Below are 26,438 nucleotides of genomic sequence, written 5' to 3'. Positions count from 1 at the left end.
AGACTGCTTTGACTGTCTATACTGAGCAGTCAAAACAACTCTAGAATGCGGAGGTTGACGCACCGCGTCAAAACAAAACAACTTAGACTGTTGTTGTACCTCGCGAACGTCAACGGAAGGTTCCGTGCGTTACTGAACGTCAACATGCGGCTGGCAGGGTACACTGGAACGCATGGGTGGCGGGACTCTCTCAGCTGGAGTGCGGCAGAAGGTCGCCTCAGCGTCCACAGGACGCACAACCGTGGTTGGTTGTAGGCTAGAGGTTGGTGCAGTGTCAACCTTCTCCGCACGAAAGTCCCGCATCAATGACGTTAACTGAGACTGCATGGTCTGCAGCAAAGACCACTTAGGGTCTACAGGAGCAGGTGCGGCAACAGACGGTGTGACTGCCTGATGCGGTACCGCTTTGCCTCTCTTAGGAGGTGAGCAGTCGTCGGAAGACTGCAGCGAGTCCGAACTGACCCAGTGGCTACAACTGGGCCGTTGGACTTGCGCGGAAGGGACCGACTTGCGCTTAATAAGCTGCGAGACCTTGGTCCATGGTTTCTTACGAGAAACCTCTTCCGCAGACGAGAAATAAATGGGCTCTCTCGTCTTTGTGTGGGTGGGGCGATCTTGGGTAGATACGCCCGAAACCACGGAGGGAAACGTCTGTTCGTTGATCAAGGCCTGACGAACCCATAAGTCGTTCGACATTACTTCTCCCCTGGGCTTGGGAGCTTGCAAGAGGTCCCGGACTAGGTGAACGACAGGCACGAACAGAAGAACCCTCGGACGCAACACTAACACTTTGCGCATATCACTTTATCACTTCGATTTTCTGTTTAGCACTTATTTCACTGAAATCGAAACTTTTACTGATTTCTATCTGAAACACGCAATTCTACCCTCATTAAAAGGTAGTAATTGCGAAATCAGTCGTATAATGCAGCTCATTAATACTAGCAAAAAACAGAAAACATATATAAAGATAAAAAATTCAGTGGCTGGGAAAGAGACTAAACACTAGTTCAAATAAACTACGTTTACAATCTCTCACCGCACATAGCCTGGGGACAAGAATAAAACCCTAGAAACGTTTTATCTTCTTCCCCGTACAGCGACTAGGGACGAGAGTAACACGAGAACAACGTTACCCGCTTGAACGGAACGTTTTCTCTCCTCTCTCTCCCTCCGTCTCTATCTCTCTCTCTCTTTCTCTCTTGATTTCGCACCTAAGAGAAGAGCCCAATTATATATCGTCAAAAAAAAACATGTTATTTGACTAAAGGAAAAAAACTGAAAGGTTTTCCAATAAAAAGTTCCTTTAATTTAAAATTTAAAACATTAAAGCTAAGAAAGAATGAACAAAACGTCAGAATCGATTTACTCTTACTGCAAAGTGAAACCGTGATACACTCTCTCTCTATCGTAACGATAGAGCGCATGTTGAACGTCCTGAACGTCAACAACTGCGTACTAAAAAACTAAACGTTAGTTCATCTTTGAAAACAGTACGAAGACTATCAAAGAAATTCTTTCATAAAACATTAAATTTAAAAAGTTTTAAATTCTTTAAAGGCTAAATACGATATAACGGGCTCAACGTTGATTAACTTCAGTTCCAAGTTAGGACCGCCTACTATCAGGAAAGGTCGCATATAAACAAAACATAAAAATTATCTTTATATGTTTATAATAAATGGAAAGTTAATCGAAGAGGCCTAATAAAGGCGGAGAGATATAAAATATATAGATCTATAACGTGTTAAGCAAAATTACTAAAAACCTAAACACACTTCCGTCTAAGGGAAGGGTCGGCCATTTAAAAGTGAAAGAGAGTCCATACTCTCTTTGTCACCCTAATTAAATCTATCCAAAACGAGTTCAAGTTTTGAGATGAAGATAAAACACCTGCATAGCGAAAGCTCAAAACTAGAATAGTGTACTTCACCAAATAGTTGTGAAAACAAATCCAGTTAGTAACAGCGTATTAGTAGGTCTTGCCGGTAGCCCGACAGAGAGAAAATTGGTTCTGTGTTTACATTGAGTACTGAGTACCTGCTAGACAGATGGCGCTGTTGATGAGTGAACCCTCGCTACTTCGCGGTTCGACCATCGCGGATTCACCACTTCGCGGATTTTTTCCATAACCCATATATATACAGTAATATATATATATATACATATATATATATATATATATATATATATATATATATATATATATGTATGCATGTATTTATGTATATATGTAGGTATGTATATGTGTATACATATAAATATATATATATATATATATATATATATACACACACACACACACACACATATATATATATATATATATATATATATATATATATATATATATATATATCTATATATCTAAAGTAGGAAGATGTGATGTAGTTCTAAGGGAAAAGTATGGGAAATATGTCTGGGTAATAAGCAAAGCTCTACCTCCAGTTTGTTTCTACATTAGGATCAGAGATAAATGTAAACAAAACATTGGTTGCCATTTTTTATCGTGCTTTTTAGCATGTTTAGGAAATGCATGATATAAAATCACCTTTAATATTTGTGCCTGTTTTAGTTTAGGGTATTGTAGTACATGCATTAAGTGTTCTGTACATTAAAGGGTAGTTTATTAACCGTACTACGTACAAGGGAAGGTTTTAAAAGTCTGAATATACATGTTGAATAAATAGGTAAATATGGTGTCACTACTTCGCGGATTTTCACCTATCGCGGCCGCGACTGGAACCTATCTACCGCGATAAACGAGGGTTCACTGTACACCCCCTACCTGCATAGCGATCGCTGGCGTATTTTGAACGTAGAGTTTTCTGTCGAGCAACAGAGTTGCAGCTTATATAATCACCGGCTAAGTTTAATATTGAAAATTATATATTCACCGGGTAAGTATATTCAAAAATTTATTTTATAATTAAAATATCATTTTTAAATATTTAACTTAGCCGGTGAATATATAATAGCTGATTCACACCCATGGTGGTGGGTAGAGACCAGAGTTAATTAAGTTTACAGCGTATATGCTTAGAGTTTTTGACAGTTATATCATAACAAAACCCAAATATATATAGGTACCTGGTAAGGAAGTTGACTTAGACGATTACTCTGCCATATTAGTCTGTCTTCCTCACGAAGCCCAGCGATCCTCTTAGGATGCTGAAAGACTCCCAGGAGCTGAAGTATCAAGGGCTGCAACCCATACAACAGGACCTCATCAAACCCCTAATCTGGGCGCTCTCAAGAAATGACATTTGACCACCCGCCAAATCAAAAAAGGATGCGAAAGGCTTCTTAGCCTTCCGTACAACCCAATTAAAAAACATTTCAAGAGCAGATTAAAAGGATATTGGAATTAAGGGAATGTAGTGGTAGAACCCTTACCCACTACTGCATTCGCTGTAACGAATGGACCCAGTGTGTAGCAGTCCTCGTAAAGAGTCTGGACATCTTTTAAGTAAAACGACGCGAATACCGATTTGCTTTTCCAAACGGTCGCGTCCATAATACTTTGCAGAGATTTATTTTGCTTAAAGGTCACGGAATTTGCTATAGCTCTTACTTCGTGCGTCTTAACCTTAGGCAAGCATCGGTCTTTTTCATTCAAGTGAGAATGAGCCTCTCGTATTAAAAATCTGATAAAATATGACAAAGCATTCTTTGACATAGGCAATGATGGTTTCTTAACTGAGCACCATAATGCCTCAGATCCACCTCGTAAGGACTTAGTACGAGCTAAGTAGAACTTAAGAGCTCTAACTGGACACAGCACTCTTTCAAGTTCGTTGCCTACGATCTCTGACAGGCAAGGTATATCAAAAGACTTAGGCCAAGGACGAAAAGGCAGTTCATTTTCGGCCAGGAAACCAAGTTGAAGTGAACATGTGGCTTTTTCTGTAGAAAAGCCGATGTTCTTACTGAAGGCATGAATTTCACTGACCCTTTTAGCCTAAGCCAAGCACACTAGGAAAAGCGTCTTGAGGGTGAGATCCTTCAGGGAGGCTGAATGTAATGGCTCAAACCTGTCTGACATGAGGAACCTTAGGACCACGTCTAAGTTCCATCCAGGAGTTGCCAAACGACGTTCCTTAGAGGTCTCGAAAGACTTAAGGAGATCTTGGAGATCTTTATTGTTGGAAAGATCTAAGCCTCTATGACGAAAGACCGAAGCCAACATGCTCCTGTAGCCCTTGATCGTGGGAGCTGAGAGGGAGCGAACATTTCTCAGATGTAAAAGAAAATCTGCGATTTGGGCTACAGAGGTACTGGAAGAGGACACAGATGCTGGCTTGCACCAGTCTCGAAAGACTTCCCACTTCGACTGGTATACTCTGATGGTAGAAGCTCTCCTAGCTCTCGCAATCACACTGGCTGCCGCCTTCGAAAAGCCTCGAGCTCTTGAGAGTCTCTCGATAGTCTGAAGGCAGTCAGACGAAGCGCGGGGAGGCTTTGATGAACAATCTTTACGTGGGGCTGACGTAAGAGATCTACCCTTAGAGGAAGACTTCTTGGAATGTCTACCAGCCATTGAAGTACCTCGGTGAACCACTCTCTCGCGGGCCAGAGGGTAGCAACCAACGTCAACCTTGTCCCTTCGTGAGAGGCGAACTTCTGCAGTACCTTGTTGACTATCTTGAATGGTGGGAATGCATATAAGTCCAGATGAGACCAATCCAGTAGAAATGCGTCTATGTGGATTGCTTCTGTATCTAGGACTGGTGAGCAATAGATTGGTAACCTTTTGGTCAACGAGGTGGCAAAGAGGTCTATGGTGGGTTGACCCCAAGTAGCCCAAAGACTCTTGCCCACGTCCTTGTGGAGGGTCCATTCCGTGGGTATCACCTGACCCCTCCGACTGAGACAGTCTGCCAAGACGTTCAAGTCCCCCTGGATGAATCTCGTCAACAGGGAGATGCCTCGATTTCTTGACCATATGAGAAGGTACCTTGCGATCTTGTACAGCGTGAGGGAGTGTGTGCCTCCTTGCTTGGAGATGTACGCCAAAGCTGTGGTGTTGTCTGAGTTGACCTCTACCACTTTGTTTCGAAGAAAGCTTTCGAATTTCATCAAGGCCAAGTGGACTGCTAATAGCTCCTTGCCGTTGATGTGCATGCTCTTCTGACTTGAGGTCCACAGACCCGAGCATTCCCGACCGTCCAGGGTCGCACCCCAACCCAAATCCGACGCGTCTGAGAACAACACGTGGTTTGGGTTCTTGACAGCTAGGGATAGTCCCTCTCTCAGACTGATATTGCTGTCCCACCATTTCAGGCATGCCTTTACTGGTTCGGAGACTGGGAATGATACCGTCTCTAACATCTTGTCCTTGTTCCAGTGAGAGGCTAGATGGAACTGGAGAGGCCGAAGGTGTAGTCTCCCTAGCGAGATAAACTGCTCCAGGGATGAGAGAGTCCCTACGAGACTGTTCCAACTCCTGACTGAACAAACGTTCTCTTTTCAGCATTAGTTGGACTTTGAGCAGGGCTTGTTCTATTCGGGTGGCAGACGGAAAAGCCCGAAAAAACTGGACTGCGAATCTCCATCACCAAATATAGAATAATCTGGGATGGGATCAGTTGGGACTTTTCTAGGTTGACCAAAAGTCCCAACTCCCTGGCCAGACTCAACGTCCAATGTAGATCCTGCAGACAGCGAAGACTGGACGATGCTCTGAGAAGCCAGTCGTCCAAGTACAGGGAGGCTCGGATTCCCGATAGATGGAGGAATTTTTCCACATTCCTCATGAGCCTCGTAAACACGAGAGCAGCAGGACTGAGGCCAAAGCACAGGGCTCGAAACTGGAACCCCACATTCCTGTAAACAAACCTCAGAAACGGTTGGTAATCCGGATGTATAGGAATGTGGAAGTATGCTTCCTGAAGGTCGAGAGAGACCATCCAGTCGCCTTCCATTAATGCTGTCAAGACAGCCTGGTAGACTTCATTATGAAGTTTGTCTTGACAATGAACACCTTGAGCGCACTTGCCTCTTGCGTACTCCTGCAGTGAACGTGGCTGCCAGATCATTGGAGCCATCCCTGATAGACTTGTTCCTGCAGAGAACGTGGCTGTCAGAATATTGGAGCCATCCCTGATAGCCTTGTTTATGCATGACATAATTGTACAGCAAAACTTCAAACGCTCGAAAAAACTCCTAACACGAGATGGTCTAGCTCTGAAGCCGACCATAAAATCTTGGAGCGTCTCATGGCCAGGCGCCAGGGAGAGTCTATGAGGTTGAGAAGTCTATCTGGGCAGAGGCAGGAACTCCCAAGCCGAGAACTTCTCCCGTGTCATACCAGACTCTCGCTCTATAAGCCAGCTTAAAAGTAGGGAAAGCAAAGGTTGTCTCCCCCAAACTCCTCCTGGTGATTAACCAATCGCCTAGCAAACGTAAAGCTCTCTTAGAAGAGCGAGAGAGCACTAGCTTAGAAAACAACGGCTTCGAAGTAGCTAGGCCTAGTGTAAACTCTGACGTTTAGGCGAACGAGGAGCAGCAGTTACAAAAAGATCCGGACAAAGATCCTTAAAAATCAGCATGATTTATTTAAAGTCCATAGAGGGCTGAGCAGCTTTAGGCTCCTCTCCGTCTGACAGAGTCCTCAAGGGAATATCACTAGGAGGGGGATCAGCAACTTCCTCATCTGAAGGAACCTTATCCGACAATTGCAGAGTCTTAAGCAAGGGAGAGACCTGCCGTGGTGGCAATGCTTGACAAGCAGAGTCCACACGCAAAGGAGCAACAGTAGCAGTCAAGGACGCTATGTCATGTAACTGCTTAAAGGACTGACCAGCAACAACAACAGGTGCGGGAGGACGCTCGACGTCAACTCGAGACTGCCTTGACTGCCTAGACTGAGCAGTCAAAACAACTCTTGACTGCGGTGCTTGACGCTCAACGTCAAAACAAGTCAACTATGCTGGTTGGCGAACGTCCTGAACGTCAACAAGAGCAAGCGGCAGCGGCTGAACGTCCACAAGCGGCTGAGAGTCAACACGGGACTGCATCGAGTGAGGCTCTGCAAAACATGATTGACGTGACTTTGTAACGTCAATGTCAACAGGACAAGCAAAGGCTCGTTTGGGCGGCTGACGGCCAGATCTCGATCAGCTAAGCGGCGAGGATCATCGTGAACCTGCTCAGCAGAATAGTCCTCCATAAGAGGGGCAAGCTTATTCTGCATGTCTTGCAGTACAACACATTTAGGATCAACGGGAATGGGTGCGGTAAGAGACTAGGGTAACGTCTGTGACTGCAAAACCTTGCCTACAAAAAGACTCTCGGAGCCTGTGTTACGTTTTTGTTTAGGCGGCGAGCAGTCTTCCGATGACTGCATAGGGTCAGAGCTGTCCCAATGGCTATAACCAGGACGCTGGACCTGTCCTAAAGGGACTGACTTTCGCTTAAAGGGCCTCGAAACCTTGCTCCACGGTTTCTTACGCGAAAAGCCTTCGGATGTCGAGGAGAAAATCGTCTCGCTCGTCTTATGGTAGGGGCGGTCTTGATGAGACACGCCTGAAACCATAGAGGGAACGTCTGTTCGCTGATCAAGGCCTCTCGAACCCATAAGTCGTACGACATTACTTCTCCCCTGGGCTTGGGAGCTTGCAAGAGGTCTCAGACTAGGCGAACAACAGGCACGAACAGACGAACCCTCGGTCGCAACACTGATAACACTTTGCGCAATTATCACTTTATCACTACGATTTTCTGTTTTGCACTTACTTCACTGAAATCGAATTTTTCAACAATTCACATTAGGCATGAATAAAACTGATTTCTACCTGAAGCACGCAATTCTACCCTACATCAAAAGGTTATAATTGCGAAATAAGTCGTATAATGTAAGCACATTAATACAAGCAAAAAACAGTAAACATATTTTAAGATAAAAAGATCAGTGACTGGGGAGGAGACTAAACACTAGTTCATTCAAAACTACGTTTTCAATCTCTCACCGTACAGTGCCTTGGGACGAGAATAAAAACTAAAAACGTTTTATCCTTTCTCCCCGTACAGAGACTTGGGACGAGAGTAAAAAACTGACTCGAGAACAACGTTACTCGCTTGGGACGAGAATAAAGATCGGAACGTTCTCTCTTCCTCTCTCTCTCTCTCTCTCTCTTTCTCTTGATTTCACACCGAAGAGAAAAGCCCACTCACCTTTCGTCAATAAACAGGTTATTTGACCAAAGGAAAAAACTGAAAGGACTAAGAAATTGAAAATTAACAAGTTCCTTTAAATTAGTATTTAAAACATTTACGTTTGAAAGAAGAATGAACAAAACGTCAGAATCGATTTACTCTTTCTGCAAAGTGAAACCGTGATTCTCTCTCTCTCTATCTTAACGATAGAGCGCAAACTGCGTAGCATAAATAAACCAAACGTTAGTTCATCTTTGAAACAGTACGAAGACTATTCAAAGAAAATCTTTCATGAAATATCTACTAAAAAATATTCATTTAATAAGTTTTAAATCATTTGCTCTGTAAAAGTTATTTACGATTGAAATGGCTCAACGTTGTTTAACTTCAGTTTCCAAGTTAGGACCGCCTACTCTCAGATTAGGGGAGGAATAGGTAAGGTCGCATATAAACAAATCATTAAAATTTATCTTGATGTTTATTATAAATGGAAAGCTAATCGAAGAGGCCTAATAAAGGCGGTTGAGATATAAAATATATAGAGGAAAATCTATAATTAACAACAACAATTTATAACGTGATAAGATAATTGCTAAAAGCCTAAAACACACTTCCGTACTAAGGGAAGGGTCGGCCATTTTTAAAAGTCAAAGAAAGTCCAAAAAACAATCCAAAGTCATCAACAATTAAATCTATCCAAAAAAGAGTTCAAGATTTAAGTTGAAGATAAAACACCTGCACTGCGAAAGCTCAAACCAAAAGGAAGTACTTCACCAAGACTGTTGAAAAACTCCAGGTTAACAGCGAGTAATGGTACGTCTTGTCGTTCAGACCGACAGAGAAGAATTGGGTCTGTTTACATGTATATGCGGTATCTGGCCGATAGTTGGCGCTAGTGGGCACACCCGCAACCTTCATAGCGATCGCTCGCGAGTTTTTGTGTTTTTCTGTCGAGCCGCCGGAGGCTCAGCTATTATATATTCACCGGCTAAGTTAAATATTTAAAAATGGCTATTAAATTGCTACAGCTGTGGTGTTAGACAGCACTGAATTAAATTCTCTTTAAAGGAGAGAATAGGCGTGGGACAGTAACACCATGGAGTCATGCCTCCCAATGCAGGGGGAGGAACAGATTTAAGGGATCTGCCTCCACAACCACTTCTGAGATCAAATTTGCTGCAGGAGACTGTTTAACTAGCGTAGTTCTTATCCAAGCAAAGTCGGATCGCGAGGTAGTCCTATACTATTCGGGACAACAAGGGAGGAGGTAGCAGGCGAAGCAGCAATCTGGTCCTTGAGGGGTCTGGCCCATAAGCCCTCCTGTAGTAGGAACGAAGTGTAGGTGAAGCTCGTACATTTATAAGGGATAAAAATCCACGAATGTGCTGGATTTGATGCAGAAACCTGGCTACCTGAATGAGGGTTCTTCGATTCTCACAGAAGATGAAAAACTTAAGGAACCAAAGAAAACCTGTTTTTGAGAAAAACAAAAACCTAAAGGGCGAGAAGCATTGAGCTTTGCACTCGTGTATTATTCCAGTTGTCGATGGAGGGTGCAGGTTCAAGTTCCCAAAAGGAAAACTGTAAAACTCCTTCAATTATACGTGGGGGGCTACCGACGTAGTCTAAGCCCAAGAGAGAGGAGAGGAGAGAATCTGTGTCATCTAAACGAGAGTACTCTACGAAAAGAGGTTCTCAGGAGCTGTCAAGAAGCCCATTATCTAAAGAAGGGTCTCCGACAGAACAGATCGTTCGAGTTTTACCTTAGAAGGCAAAGTATCTAGGGCTAAACCATAAATGCTGGAAGTGGTTGCTGATTTTAGCAGCAGCCTAGAGAGCAAGCTTAATAATGATCACGAGCCTCCGAACAGCGAATGGCAAGCTACTGTGCTTGAGAAACCAAACGACTAGTTCTCGAACGTCAATCTGCGAATGACACCATCGTTAAAAAGTCGGAGATCGTCAAGCTGTTGAAAACAGAGATTGGCGAGCTGATGAATAGGAGTACTGGTGAATCAGGGATCTGTCGGATCCGAGCAATGGCGACCCGAGAGCAAGGGATCAGCAATCGGCATGGCAATCAGCGAGCTGGCAATCAGGATTCGGCGACCTGGCAATGGGGGATCGGCGACCTGGCAATCAGCAATCGGAGCTGTAGGTAGGTGCTCGAAGATCAGAGATCATTGATCAGCGATCAGAGATCACCGGTTGACAATCTGGGATTGGCAAGGTGAAAATAGGCAATCGGCGAGGTGACAATTGGCGATCGGTGAGCTGACAATCGGCGATCGGGGTGTAAGGACACCGCTCGCTTCGTCGTCCAGAAAATCAACAAACTGTTTATTTATTTGAACTCTCCTTTCGCCACACCGTGGTTTCCCATGTATATGTATTCAGCTCTATCAGAGCTACATTTTGACATATGTATTAATTCATTATATGTTTCTGTTAACTCATAATTCGTATATTTGTAAGTGTAAGAAAACACATATTTTGGCGGGCAATTCAATCTGATTTGGCGCCAGTGCCATCCTACCTTTCCGTCCGCACCTTGTAATATACTCCCATGCACATTTGAATAAAGTATCAGTTGATCTTGGCGACGCTTGTCTCACTGTCCTTACAACTGGTGACCCCGGAGTTAAAAGTAGCATCAGCGGTTTTGGCTTTGCCATTAACGGACTTATTACGGCCGTGCTACCTTCTCTATACTCCGTTACCTTAGGCGTGAGCCTGCCTTTGGTTCTCCCACACTTCGGTGAACGTAAGGCAGTAGGATGAGCTTAACCGACATATCAACTTCTCACCTCTTCGCCGACTCGTCGTCTGGCCACGATGCAGGAAACAACACGCCCATCGCACCCAACGTCCTTGCCTCCACGCCCAAAGTCAAACTGCCGCCCTTTTCTCAACATAATACCGCTTCCTGGTTCCTGAGAGCAGACGTACTCTTCCGCGTCGCTAGATTCAGCGACTCTTGCGCCAAGGCTGACATCGTTCTCACCTCCATACCTGAAGAGGTATTCGACAAGATTTCCCCATGGCTCGACGCCCAGGCCGGCCAAGTTTCATACGACGACCTGAGAACGAAACTCATCGGTATCTACTCCCTCTCCGCCTCAGCAAGGGCACAGAAAGTACTGGACCTCACCGGCAAGCCCATGGTGACACCTCTCCTGTCGAGGCGTGGGACGAGTTATCCGGCCTGCTTATGCTCCCCGAAACAGACAGCAACGGCCGACGACGTGAGATTAGCTTATCTCGCGAAATCTTTCTTCGACGCCTACCACAGGACGTACGGGCCCAATTGACAGACGCCGACAGGCTCCCGATGAACGAACTCCTGTCGAAGGCTCAGAAGCTCCACGAGGCCTCCAAAGCATCTCGCCTCGGAGCATCACCGTCAACACCGCCTTCGTTCTCCTCCTTCAGCAGCTGCTCTTCCATAGACTCCTCCGCAACGGCCCCTGAGGACAACGAGATCAACGTTCTATCAAGAAAAAAACCGCCGCAACCTACACGACCCAACCCTAGGACTAACCCAGCATGGTGCTTCTACCACCAACAGTTCGGCAGCGACGCCAAGAAATGTAGAGCACCATGCAGTTTCCCTAGAAGACGACGCCAGAAGCTTCCACCTGCCACCATCGCAGCCGCAGTTAACCAAAACAAGAATGGTTTCTATATCCTCAATACCATTTCCAACCGTAGACTCATGGTAGATACCGGCGCAATGCAGTCAACGTTCCCACCTTCCACGTCCGACCTAGACCGTGGTCCCGACAAAAACGCTCCCTCACTCATCGCCGCCAACGGATCTCCCATACGGTGCTATGGGATCAAGACCCTCAAGATATCTATCATGGGCCGTTCGTATTCTTGGCCCTTCGCTGTCGCTAACGTCAATCGCCCCCTCCTCGGTGCGGATTTCCTCGCCCACCAAGGACTCCTCGTCGATGTGGCTAACAAATGTCTCATCGACACGGGAACCTGCCAGTCCAGCGCCCTAGAATACGGCCCTGCAACAATGTCCGTATCCGCCGTAACGACGCACCCCTACGCCGACCTCCTATGAGAATTTCCGGAGGTTTTCAAGCCCGAGTTACGACACTCACCAGGTTCCCCGTCCAAGCACGGGATCTACCACCACATCACAACGACAGGACCTCCCACTCATGCCAAATTCCGCCGCCTCCCACCCCAGAAACTGAAGGATGCCAAACGCGCCTTCGAGGACATGGAACGCATGGGTATCTGTAAGAAAGCATCGAGCCCCTGGGCATCGCCCTACACATGGTAAAAAAGCCGGACGGGTCCTGGAGACCTTGCGGCGACTACAGGCGCCTCAACCTCATCACAACGCCCGATCACTACCCGCTGCCCAACATGCAGGACCTAACAAACACGTTGCACGGCGCGAAGTATTTTACCAAGATGGACCTCCTCAAGTCTTATTTCCAGGTCCCCGTATTTCCGGAAGACATCCCGAAAACTGCCATTGTAACGCCGTTTGGATCCTACACCTTCGCATACTCAACCTTCAGTCTACGCAACGCCGGGGCGACCTTCCAACGACTAATGGATAGCATTCTGGGTGACCTACCTTTCTGCGTCTGCTACGTCGACGACATCCTGATATTCTCGAAAACCAAGGAGGAACACCGGAGGCACGTCCGCACCGTCCTCAAACGCCTACAGGAGAACGGCCTGGTCGTATGTTTCGACAAATGCACGTTCGGTGCGGAAGGAGTGGATTTCCTTGGTCACCGCGTATCCTCATGCGGGGTAAAACCCATGACAACCAAGGTCGACGCCATCAGAAAGTTCCCGATACCTACGACCATCCGCCAACTTCAGGAGTTCCTGGGGATGGTCAATTACTACAGGCGCTTCATCCCCAACATCGCACAAACCCTGTCACCCCTCGACAACGTCCTGAAAGGAAAAGCAAAAAAACTTGAGTGGGGTTTGCCCCAGCAACAGGCATTCGCCCGGACGAAGGATGCCCTCGCGAATGCCACCACCCTGGCTCATTTCGACGACAACGCGCCCCTGCGACTAGCGACCGACGCCAACAACGTCGCCTGTGGGGCTGTGCTGGAGCAACTCGTCGATGGTTCTCCTCGACCGCTGGCATTCTTCAGCAAGAAATTGAAACCCGCCGCCGAAACAAGATACAGCACCTTCGATAGGGAACTCCTCGCCGTCCGCCACTTCAGGCACATCTTGGAGGGCACTTCCTTCACAATCGCAAAGAACCATCAACCCCTCGTACACGCTTTCACGAAATCGACAGACGCATGGTCCTCCCGACAACAATGTCATCTCGCAACAATCGCCAAATTCGGGTGCACCATACGTTACGTCCCAGGAAAGAAAAACCCAGTCGCGGACGCCCTTTCAAGGATTGAAATTGACGCAATCCACCTGGGAATCAACTACGCCAATCTCGCAACCGAACAACGCACCGACCGAGAAGCACAGGATCACCTGACGGGGTCATCCGCGCTCAAGATAAGTACGATTCCCCTCGGACCAGCAGGAGTAACTATTCTTTGCGACACCAGCACCGGCCGCCCACGTCCCTGGATACCAGCCTCCTGCAGAAGGAAAATATTCGATATCATCCATGGACTTTCACACCCCTCAGGACGCACCACCACTCGCCTTCTGTCTGAAAAGTTCGCCTGGCCAGGGATAAAAAAGGACGCCCGGGAATGGGCGAAGTCATGCATCAACTGCCAGTCAAGCAAAGTCAGCCGTCACACCGAATCGGGGGTAGGAGATTTTCCCCAGCCAAAAAGACGTTTCGGTCACATACACATCGACGTCGTGGGACCATTGCCCCCTTCTGGATCTGCTCGCTACCTGCTTACGATCATCGATCGCTCCACGAGGTGGTTGGAGGCATCGCCGATGACCGAAGCTACGACTCAAGCATGCACCGAAGCCCTCCTGTCAAGCTGGGTGAGCAGGTTTGGCGTCCCTGACGACATCACGACAGACAGAGGCCCCACTTTCCTCTCAGAAATATGGCTCGCTTTGGCGAACCTGATGGGGACGACGCTCCACAGCATACAACCCCACGGCAAACGGCATGGTCGAAAGAACTCGCCGCGCCCTCAAGGCGTCCCTGATGGCGAGCTGCACCGACGGGGACTGAAAATCACGACTTCCTTGGGTACTCCTCGGCCTTCGCACCGCCCCTCGCGCAGTCGGCGAACCTTCACCCGCCGAAAAGATTTACGGGGAGGCACTCACAGTTCCTGGCGAATTCTTTCCCTCATCAACCGACGACACGCAGCTGGATCACCTAGGGACATCGCCAGGAAGTTCAGGCCATGTCTCAAAACTTACCAGGACAGAACCAAGCACTTCAAGCCAAAAAACCTGGATGACTGCGGGTACGTTTTCGTCCGTGTCGACGCTCATCGACAACCACTAACTAGACCTTTTCGAGGCCCCTACCGGGTAATTAAGAAGACAACGAAAGCCTTCCTTCTCGACGTCCATGGCCAAGAGGACTGGGTCTCAATAGACCGCGTGAAACCAGTGTTTCTCGAAGGAAGCGACACCGCCTCCGCCCGACCTGGCAGATCCAGAGTTCCACCTCAAAACAAGGCGCCCAACGAAAGAAAAATCATCAAACGACGACAAGAGGAAGAGATCCTTACGCCGACCGCCGGCACGCCCCTCCGTTCAAAAACAAGAGGAACCCTCCGACGCCCAAAAAGATACGAAGATTGATCATCAGCCCTCTACGCCGCCCGATGTCTTGGGAGGGGGGGGGAGTACTTGTAAGGACACCGCTCCCTTCGTCGTCCAAAAAATCTGCAAACTGTTTATTTGAATTCTCCTTTCGCCACACCGTGATTTCCCATGTATATGTATTCCGCTCTATCAGAGCTACATTTTGACATATGTATTATTTCATTATATGTTTCTGTTAACTCATAATTCGTATATTTGTAAGTGTAAGAAAATACATATTTTGGCGGGCAATTCAATCTGATATGGCACCAGCGCCATCCTACCTTTCCGTCCGCACCTTGTAATATACTCCCATGCATATTTGAATAAAGTATCAGTTGATCTTGGTGATGCTTGTCTCACTGTCCTTACAGGGGAACAAACGATCGGCAATTGGCGAGTTCAAGATCGGCAATTGGCGATCGATGATCGGCATTGACAATCGGCGATATGGTGATCAGTGATCTGACAATCGCTGAACTAGATTCGATGACGATAAGCCATTGGCGAGGTGGTGATAAGTAAGGTGACGATCGGCGAGCTGGTAATTGGAAATTGACGAGCTGGTGATCGGATATCGATGAGCTGGGGATCGGAGATCTGATAATTGGCGAACTGGGAATCAGCGACAACCAAAATAACCGATCGGCAATCTGGCACTCGACGAACTGGAGGATTGACGTCCTCGTAAGGAAGAGTATCTGCCTTGTGATTGTGAGCGTCTCACTCGTGCGTGACTCGGTCGTGGTCGAGCGCGGCTCGCTCGTGGTCGAGCGCGGCTCGCTCGTGGTCGAGCGCGGCTCGCTCGTGGTCGAGCGCGGCTCGCTCGTGGTCGAGCGCGGCTCGGTCGTGGTCGAGCGCGGCTCGGTCGTGGTCGAGCGCGGCTCGGTCGTGGTCGTGCGCGGCTCGGTCGTGGTCGTGCGCGGCTCGCTCGTGGTCGTGCGCGACTCGCTCGTGGTCGTGCGCGACTCGCTCGTGGTCGTGCGCGACTCGCTCGTGGTCGTGCGCGACTCGCTCGTGATCTTGCGCGACTCGCTCGTGATCGTGCGCGACTCGCTCGTGATCTTGAGCGACTCGCTCGTGATCGTGCGCGACTCGCTCGTGAGCAACTTGCTCGCGATCGTGAGCTTCTAGCTTGTGATCATGAGTGTCTAGCTTGTTATCGTGAGTGTCTAGCTCATGATCGTGAGCATCCAGTTCGTGATCTTGAGCATCTAGTTCGTGGTCGTGAACTTCTAGCTTGTTTGAACGTCTTCTAGAAGAAGAGCTCATGACACTGATTGTCTTCTAGAAGAGCGTCAAGATCATGATAAACTTCGATGTCGTGATCATGAACGTCTTCTAGAAGAAGAGCGTCGAGATTGTGATAACCTTCGATTTGTGGCAATTATTTGATAGTCGAGAACAATGTCCTAACGGGGATCGTCGGGAGGGACGAGAAGATAATGGGTTTCTTCCTGGCGATCGGCGAGCAGATGGAGAGCTGGCCATGGGTTAAACATCGTTCGTAGTTTCGTGATCCGCAGCAGGCAAACATTATACGTGCAGTCAGGAGCGTTGCTTGAGAGAGAGATTGCGGATCGTTGGGCGACAATGAAATCAGCAGGTGAGGAGGCCGTCGGATGGCCGAACGGTAGGCGAGAGGCAGTCCTCGTAGCAGCTAAGGCGTTAGCTGCAGCAGCAACAATTTACTTTGCACTCCAACATTGGCTATAAGCGCTGAAGAAAAAACATGACAAATTCGTAGATATTTGTATTTTTCCTAACCATACAAACCATAGCTATTTAAATAGGGTATTACTTTTAGCGTAGCTGAAATGACGAGCCATTAAATTTTTAACGAGGGTTTACTACCCCCTCGCTAGTTAGCGAGGGGGTAGGGGAGGAGTAGCTAGCTACCCCTCCCCCCTCACACACCGGTTAACTAGTTCACTTTGCTTAGAGGTAGGACTTATCCCGGGGGACAAGGCTGGCGGGCAAGTTTGATTAAATAGCTAAGGTTTGTATGGTTAGGAAATACAAATTATCTACGAATTTGTCATTTGTTCCGTAACCGAAATACAAACCACGCTTTTTAAATAGTGTGACTTAACCCTTAGGAAAGCTGTACTGGCTTTGGCTTTTTGCCCGGGGACTCAGTATCTGAGTAAGTAGAACTCAAGATAAGGAGTCCCTGCACTTCGCAAGTACCTTGCTCTGCAAGGATCGCGGCCTACGTAAGCTTGTGTGTGAAGGGATGAAAAGTGTGACTCGTCCTAGGAAGTTGACCTGGAATCCTTTAGATGGAATTCTAGGTTAAGGCATTCCCAATAGCACCTCGTAAGGGTATGGGGGACGCGACAGTATTATCTTAATACTAGGAACACAAGGAAGCATGGTTTACAGTGAACCCTCGTTTATCGCGGTAGATAGGTTCCAGACCCGGCCGCGATAGGTGAAAATCCGCGAAGTAGTGACACCATATTTACCTATTTATTTAACATGTATATTCAGACTTTTAAAACCTTCCCTTGTACGTAGTACTGTTAAAAAACTACCCTTTAATGTACAGAACACTTAACCCTGGATAGGTACGGTCCTCGGACACCCCTTTAAGGGTATACTCGGACGCGAACGACCCCGACGCAAAAAAAAATTCTTGAAAAATCAGTTTTTGCAGTAACCTCCTTTTTTCTTTTGCCAAAAAAAACTTCAATGAATGCTTAAAACAACTGTAAAGATAAATACTACTCATCTGCAGAAAAACTATTTATTATAAATATTTTAAAAAATTAAGTAGAAAAAAAAAAAGACCTGACATAAAAATTCATAAAAAAAAAGTTTATACATATATACACAAATCCTTTTAGGAATTGATTCTTGAATGTTTAGGACACATCTTGATGTATTTTGGATGAAGTCAGACCCATGGAGGTGAAGATCTGAAATGAGAAAAAAAGGGTAACTTTTTTTGGCCAAAAAAAATTGTCCAAATTTCATGAATTTTTTTGGGTACCCAAATGAAATAGGAAGTGGCTAATTTTTTTAGGGAATAAACATATGTTATCCTAAAATAGAAATATGTAAAAAAATCTTCATTATTTTGTAAATTACATTTATATCAGGGGCCATATCTAAAGGTAATTTTTTGAGTACTTGGAAATTTCGTAAAAAAATACATATATTTAATATATAATATGATATTTATGCAGGTAAAAATATACCAAAATATCACAAATTCTATAGGGAACAAGAATATATATAGATAGGGCAGCTTACGCTTCGGATATGTTCACAAAATGGCCGCCAACCACACTGACTCAGACTCCCTAATCTGCCACTTGAAATGTAGGAAGGGTATGTCAATTTCAAGGTGTTATTTACTAATCTAATTATTATTGGATATGCATAAAAATTGTATGGTGGGTTGCTGGATAATTGTCGATTATTTTACGACTATAAAATTAAAATTCTGACCCAAAAAATTTTTTTTGAAGGGAAATAAAATCGAAAAAAAAAAATGTAAAACAATATTTTAGCTAAAAAAATTTGATGATATTCAATCAAAAAAAAAGTAAACAAAATTTTCCGACAAATAAACATCTAGAGGAATCATTACTCTGTGATAGTTCCTTAGTACGTAGTAATTTTGAAAGAAAGGAGAAAAAACGAAAAAGTGGCAATCACAGGAAAATCGAACACATACCTATATATACGCCATATCTGGCTAAAAGAAAAAGATAGGCATGGGTAGCCAGATCATCTAGAAACACTTTCCAACACTATAAAAATATAAGTTTTGCGACACTACTTGCCAATTCCTTACGGTAACATGACTAAGCAAAAAAAATGCAAAACAAATAAAAAGGGGCACTCGTGGAAAAATGGCCATTCTAATATACGGCATTTCAGAAAAAAAAAATTTCAGCCACGTGCTAGGCAAACCATCAAGGCATATTTTCCGACAAATAAACATATAAATGAAATATTACTCTGTGATAGTTCCTTAGTACGTAGTAATTTTGAAAGAAATGGGAAAAAACGAAAAAATGGCAATCACAGGAAAATCGAACACATACTTATATATACGCCATATCTGGCTAAAAAAAAAATAGGCATGGGTAGCCAGATCATCTAGAAACACTTTCCAACACTATAAAAATATAAGTTTTGCGACACTACTTGCCAATTCCTTACGGTAACATGACTAAGCAAAAAAATGCAAAACAAATAAAAAGGGTCACTCGCGGAAAAATGCCCAACATTCTAATATACGGCATCTCAGATAAAAAAAAAAGACATGCACGTGTTAGCCCAACCATCAAGGCACACTTTCTAACACATAAACATGAAAAAAAAATCAATAATATACGGCAATTCCTTACTACGTAGTAAATTTTTACAAATATTGAAAAAAAAAACAGAAATTGGCAACCGCAGTTAAATACCCAATATACCAATAACTACGTCGTATCTGACAAAAACAAAATCACGCATGGGTAGCCAGATCATCTAGACACACTTTCCAACATTAAAAAAGCAAAAGTTTTACGACACTATTTCGCAATATCTTACGGAAAAATGACTAGGCAAAAAAATTTAAAAAAATTAAAAAGGGACACTCGCGGTAAAATGCCCGACATTCTAATATACGACATCTCAGATAAAAAAAAAGACATGCACGTGTTAGCCCAACCATCAAGGCACACTTTCTAACACATAAACATGAAAAAAAAATGAATAATATACGGCAATTCCTTACTACGTAGTAATTTTTACAAATATTGAAAAAAAAACAGAAATTGGTAACCGCAGTTAAATACCCAATATACCAATAACTACGTCGTATCTGACAAAAACAAAGTCATGCATGGGTAGCCAGATCATCTAGACACACTTTCCAACACTAAACAAGCAAAAGTTTTACGACACTATTTGGCAATATCTTACGGAAAAATGACTTGGCAAAAAAATGAAAAAAAATGAAAAAGGGGCACTCGCGGTAAAATGGTCCTCGTGGTGATGAACGACATTTTAACTAAAAAAAAAAACATGCACATGGTAGCCAAACAATCCACCAAGACTTTCCACAACTGATAACCTATACAAGTTGCACCATTCTACGACAATTTCATAATACGTAATAACTTTGATAATTATGCAAACTACCTCAGAAGGGTAAACTCGGACGCGAACGACCCCGACGCGTCTCAGAAATCGGGGAAGGAGTACAGCTACAGCAATGCACATCTGGACACTACTAGAGCGTGTAGGGGAGACACCTCCTGCAGGTCGATCACCCACAAATTCAGTCACAGGGGTGAGTCACGTGAGAAAAACCTGTTTTTTTTTGACGCTCGGGGTCGCAAACGACCCACCGTACCTATCCAGGGTTAATGCATGTACTACAGTACCCTAAACTAAAACAGGCACAAATATTAAAGGCGATTTTATATGCGTTTCCTAAACACGCTAAAAAGTATGATAAAAAATGGCAACCAATGTTTTGTTTACGTTTATCTCTGATCATAATGAAGAAACAAACTCATTTAGTGTACACATATATGTATAGGTTAGTTTTTGCATCGATTATATTGATTATACTGTATGTTGATTTTTTTATTACCAATGTTTTACTTAATTTTTCTTAGGAATTCCAAATGAAATGTTTTTCTTTATGACGCCGCCTGAAATGACAGCGTCATAAAGTACGCTCAGTAAACAACCACGCTGAGAACAAAGAAGGCATTTAACGCGCATGATGAAAGTGATAAATTTACAAAATATGTTATTACAAATATTATTTACCGTATCTATATAAAATCATACAGTACATACTGTACGTAGCAATGCAAGAAAACAATTTACAAAAGAGAGAGAGAGAGAGAGAGAGAGAGAGAGAGAGAGAGAGAGAGAGAGAGAGAGAGAGAGAGAGAGAGAGAGAGAGAGAGAGAGAGAGAGATTGTTTTACGTACGTAAATGTAAATTTTAAACAAAAAAAAATATGATAGGTTACAACATGTATACTCTTCAGACTTTTAAAACCTTCCCTTTAACTTAATGCATACAGTACTAAACTATAAAACAATCACAAATATTAAAATGTTAGAATATTAAAGTAAAAAATAAAGATTGTTACTGTACTCACCACGAAAGAAGTTCAAGAAAAACTTGAATGATGATGGGGATGAATTTGCTGCACAGTAGAAATGATGATGATGAAGCTGATGATGTCTTCTACTGTGCAGCCAATAACAGTATTTTACGTCTCTTCAGACGGAGGTGTCTTTTCCTGGGACACCTCTTCAACTTCTTCCTGAGACACTTCTTCAATTTCTTCCGAGGGCATTGTGATCGGAAGTTGCTGCCGCTGCTTCTTTTTTCGCAAGAGCATCCTGTAGGGAGCCATGTGTTTATCGATCTTGGTGCAGAATTGTACAGAACGAACCATATCCTCGTCCCACTCTTGCGACATTTCTTTCACCTCATTCGCAAGCTTGCAGAGCTTGACAAGCCGTTCTAATGTTGAGCCCGTTTCTTCGACATTTTCTTGGATCTCTTCCTGCGTTTCACTCTTTTCTTCACTTGCCGATTTCGTCAGGTCTTCGAGGTCTGCGGCCGCGTAACTTCTACTGTCTTTTAACATATCGAGAAGCGTCACCTTCTCAGCAATCGTCATCATCTTTCGGTGGTGTTTAGGCTTACTACCAGCCTTAGTAGAAGCAGAAGGCTTAGGAGGCATTGTACAGTAGGGTTTAACAGAAAGTTCAACAAAAAGTTCAACTTAAAACAGTCACGCACTGCACAGATTAAAGTTCACAATAACTTAACGTCTACACAGCGATACGGCGGGAGACAAAGTGACCGCGAAAACGTAGATGCTGGAAGTTGGAGATGCGGGCAAAACACCAATCACAGGCTAGATAACAAAACTTGAGTTCTGATTCGTCATCTATCAGCGCTTGAACCAATCACAACCCGTCTTATATGCTACGTAGGTTACCAATTCAAAGTACATGATACCCTGCGTACAGTATACTGTACAGTAATAATAATACTGTCATAATAATAATAAATAATGATACTGTAATAATAATAAAGGGATTTTGACGTAGGAAAAATCTATTTCTGGGCGAGGGACCTGTGCCGCCCAGTGAATAAGCTCCATTTAGCACTTATTCTTAGGTAATTTACTGCTAAATATACCAGAGAAAAAATGTAAAGGAGTGCTAGGTTAACTAGCTCGCTCACCTATTGGTGTCGGTATAAAATTGGGCGTATAATCCAGAGGTCCCGCACTATTTAGATTCATCCACGACAGAAACCCCAATAGAGGAGAGCCGTTCAACCTCACTCGGTACTACTAACACTGCATCCGCTCAGAACCCAACTCCTTAGCACCCAAAGTTTGGGGACTCCAAGGGAGAGGAGCTGGGAGGGTTCACTGGGCGGCACAGGTCCCTCGCCCAGAAATAGATTTTTCCTACGTCAAAATCCCTTTTCTGGGCTCGAACCTGTGCCGCCCAGTGAATCTATACAAGAGAATATGTCACCAAACTTGCAAAATAAAGGAAAAAACATAAGCGTAAGGGAAATCCAGGATGCTTTAATCAGAGATGAGTACCAAAAAACAATTATAAGGGTATCTTAAATATGAACATAAATCCACTTGGTGGACAATTGACAAATAAGGTAGGTATAATAATGCCGTGAGTGATAATATATACAGATACTCAGGAGTTTAAAATTTACAAATATAATAACAGTATTCAGGTGCGAAACCAACGAATACAATAGGGTATAAATGAGGCCGGTAAGAGGGAGAGATAAAGAGACAAGGCATTAACCTGTGAGTTACCTGGGAGTAACTACGCTCCCTGCAGCTACTGCAGGAAAATTTTAGGGCTTCCAAATGTTTAAGGTAGTGTTTCTTGAACACTGACGGTGATTTCCACCCTGTATACCTGGAAAGGTCCGTAAAATTCATGTGGTGAAAAAAGTTCACCGAAGTAGCAACCGCTCTGATATCATGTGCAAGAGGAAAAGAGTCAGGGCTAGCTTGTTTAATAAAATACAAAATTTGTTGCCTGATCCCTTTAATAGTAATGGTACCGCCTTGTTCTCTAACGAATAGAGGCCCCGAGGAGTTAGAGGAGGTCCGGGATAAATAAGACCTAAGAGTAGTAACAGGGCACAGAGACGGATCTTGCATGAGGGGAACAATTTTCCAGGAGGACCATCTGTTCTGAGGGTCTTCGTTCTTAGCCAAAAAGAATTTGTTAGGAGAAAGAAGGACCTCTCCCGAAGGCAGGAACTCAATATGACCCGGGTCTCTCGACAAGGCTGCCAGTTCAGAAATTCTTGCCCCGGAAGCCAAGCTTACCAGGAAAAGTGTTTTCCTGAGAAGGGGAATGTAATCACAAGAACTGTTAATGGTATCAGAAGCCAATTTGAGTACATCATTAAGGAACCAGGTCACCGGGGTAGGACGAGTAACCGGTTTCAGTCTGGCACAGGCTTTCGGAATTGAAGCTAACAAAGAGTCGGTTAAGTCTATGTTAAAACCCACTAGGAAGATCTTTTTCAAAGCAGATTTAATAGTGGTGATAGTATTGGCTGCCAGACCTGATTCTAATAAAGATCTAAAGAAAGTGACTGTATGACTGTAAGGTTCAAGTTCATACAGTTCACGTCTGAGTCTATCAAAAATTTTGCCAACTTTTTAACTGCAGAGTCATACTGGCGGATGGTGGAATCCCGTTTATCCGATTCTAGGAACAGGGTGTTTTGAGGATCAATATTGGCACCATGCATGGCCGCAAACTTCATAAAGTCCATAAAGTTAGGGCGCTCTGAATGTTTGAGAAAGCGTACACAACGCGTGTTTGTACTATCTGAGACAGAACCGGATTGGGTATCGGGTGAGGGTATAGTCTCAACTCTCGCAGGAGAGGATACCAGTTGCTCTTGGGCCAGTTGGGTGCGACCAAGGCTACTTGTCCCTTGAAGGATCTCAGCTTGTCTAGAACTTTCAGCAAAAGATTCACCGGAGGAAAGAGATAAATCTTTTCCCAGATGTCCCAATTCTGTGACATGGCGTCTGTGGCGTAAGCCTGAGGGTCTAGATTGGGAGCCACATACTCTCAATTTGTGGTTGGACTCCGTGGCGAAGAGGTCCACTTGGAGACCGGGAACCTGAGAGAGAATCCACCGAAATGACTGTAGATCGAGTGACCATTCCGATTCTAGAGGGGAGGTCCGGGACAGGGCGTCTGCCACTACATTCCGGACTCCCGCCAGGTGGACGGCTGAAAGATGCCAACGGTTCAAGGCTGCTAGGGAAAATATGGCTACTAGAACATGGTTCAGAGGCCCTGACTTTGACCCGCCTCTGTTGAGGCAGCGGACCACCACTTCGCTGTCGAGGACCAGACGAAGGTGTTGTCTCTTGGGAAGAGCGAGACGTTTCAGGGTTAGAAGAACTGTCATGGCCTCCAGCACATTGATGTGAAATTGGCGGAACCAGGGAGACCAAAGACCTTGAACTTTCCTGAGCTGAGAATAGCCGCCCCAACCTGATAAGGATGCGTCCGTGTGAATGATTAATTTCGGAGGCGGAAATCGAAGGGGAACTGACTTTGACAGACTGTTTGCTCTTGTCCAAGGAAGAAGTCTTTCCCGTAGAATGGGAGGAAGGCGGACTTTCCTGTCCCGGAACTTCCGGTTCGCCCTCGAACGCCAGACACGATTGATATCTTTCAATTTTGCCTTCAGAAGAAGATCCGTCACTGAGGCAAACTGAAGGGACCCCAGAATCCTCTCTTGGAGTCGTCTGGAACTTACTTTGTCTTTGAGAAAGCGTTTGGTGTTCCTTGCAATCTCTAACCTCTTGGGTTTGGGAAGACACAGAGTATGAGATATAAGATCCCATTGCAGGCCGAGCCATTGGAACTTCGATTTTGGAAGAAGACGGGACTTCTTGAAGTTGATCTGGAAGCCTAGAGATTGAAGATAATGGATGACTTTGTGAGTGGCTTTTAGGCAATTTTGGGAGGTGTCTGACCAAATGAGCCAGTCGTCCAGATAGGCTACTACTTGAATCCCTTGATTTCTGAGTTCCTGAACAGCGACTTCTGCTAACTTTGTGAAGATCCTTGGGGCGATGTTGAGCCCGAAAGGCATCACCTTGAAGGAGTAACTTTTGTCCCCTAAGCGAAAGCCTAGGTACGGACGGAAGTGTCTCGCTATCGGGACGTGATAATAGGCGTCTGTAAGATCGATAGAGGTGGTGACGGCCCCACGGGGAAGTAAGGTCCGCACCTGCGAGACGGTAAGCATTCGAAACTTGTCGCATTGAATGGACAAGTTGAGAAGGGATAGGTCTAGAATCACTCTTCTCTTGTCTGAATCCTTCTTCGGGACACTGAACAGCCGACCTTGAAACTTCATGTGTTTCGTTTCTTGTATGGCGTTCTTTTGTAAAAGATCCTGGACAAATTCGACCAGGTCCGGAGTGGAATGTTGATGAAATTTGTTCGGAGGAGGAGGTCCTTGAATCCAACTCCACCCCAGTCCCTTGGAGATGATACTGAACGCCCAGGGACTGAACCTCCATTTGTTGCGGAAGGCATAGAGCCTCCCCCCTACCTGCTGCACCTCAGTATTGGTTTGAGGAGTTGCCTCCACGTCCGCCTCGGAAGTTCTTTCCCCTGCGAAAGGCTCTTCCCCTGCCTTTGTTCTGGTTAGAACCACGGTGGTAGCCTCTACCTCTACCATAACTCTGGGAAGAGCTATGAGCCTCATAAGACTGGTTAAAGGCAGGAGAGGTGGCGGAGGCACCGGAAAGCTGGCTCTTAGGGAGCAGAACGGTGACATAGTCATCCGAAGGAGCCTGAGAGGTGGAAGGCTGTGCAGGGGCAACAGGAGATGGGGGAAGAGGCAGCCGGAAAATGGACGAACCACTCTGCTGTTGCCTGAACTGGGTGGAGGTATAAGGACGGAGCTTCTTCCTACCCCGGGCTTGGTAATTTGCAGGGTCATATTTACGTTTAGGAGTCAAACCCCAACGGGCTTTAAGGCTCTGGTTGACTCTAATAACCTCCGCCAAGACTTCCTCTACAAGATCCTCAGGGAAGAGATTTGAACCCCAACAGGAGGACCGGATAAGCTTATTAGGTTCATGCCTAATAGTCGCCTCTGCCAGGACATGTTTGCGACACCTGCGTTTAGCAGTAGCGAAGTCATACAGGTCATAGTATAATGACTGCAACGTAGCCTTGTTGAGACTTAAAAATACCCTCAGTATCGTAAGTCAAGGCTATCGACTCCGTGGAAGTGGCCAAGTTCAGAGTACGGCCAACGCGTAGGCGGGAATCATACTCCTGTTTAATGAGGGATTCCGGGAGACGGGGAAGCCGCTCACTAAACATTACTGAAGCACAGTCTGCTGCTAGCTTGCCGGAGGTAAAAGTGGTATGGACGTTGTCCCAACACTCAATGCCTGAAGGAAGAAGGAGGGAGATTGGATCCACCTCTCGGATGGGAGGCAAGGG

The 26,438-nt window shown here is 45.2% G+C and overlaps 1 long non-coding RNA gene across 1 annotated transcript in view; it reads right to left on the bottom strand.

Annotated features, from left to right (window-relative positions):
• LOC137641336 (uncharacterized) overlaps positions 1 to 26,438 on the bottom strand; it is a 386,962-nt gene that overhangs the window by 10,067 nt on the left and 350,457 nt on the right. The gene's annotated exons all lie outside the window — the stretch shown is intronic.

This window comes from Palaemon carinicauda, chromosome 1 (genome assembly GCF_036898095.1).
Source record: "Palaemon carinicauda isolate YSFRI2023 chromosome 1, ASM3689809v2, whole genome shotgun sequence".
NCBI lineage: Eukaryota > Metazoa > Arthropoda > Malacostraca > Decapoda > Palaemonidae > Palaemon > Palaemon carinicauda.
Note: the sequence above shows the minus strand (reverse complement) of the source record. Positions and strands in the feature narration are given on the sequence as shown.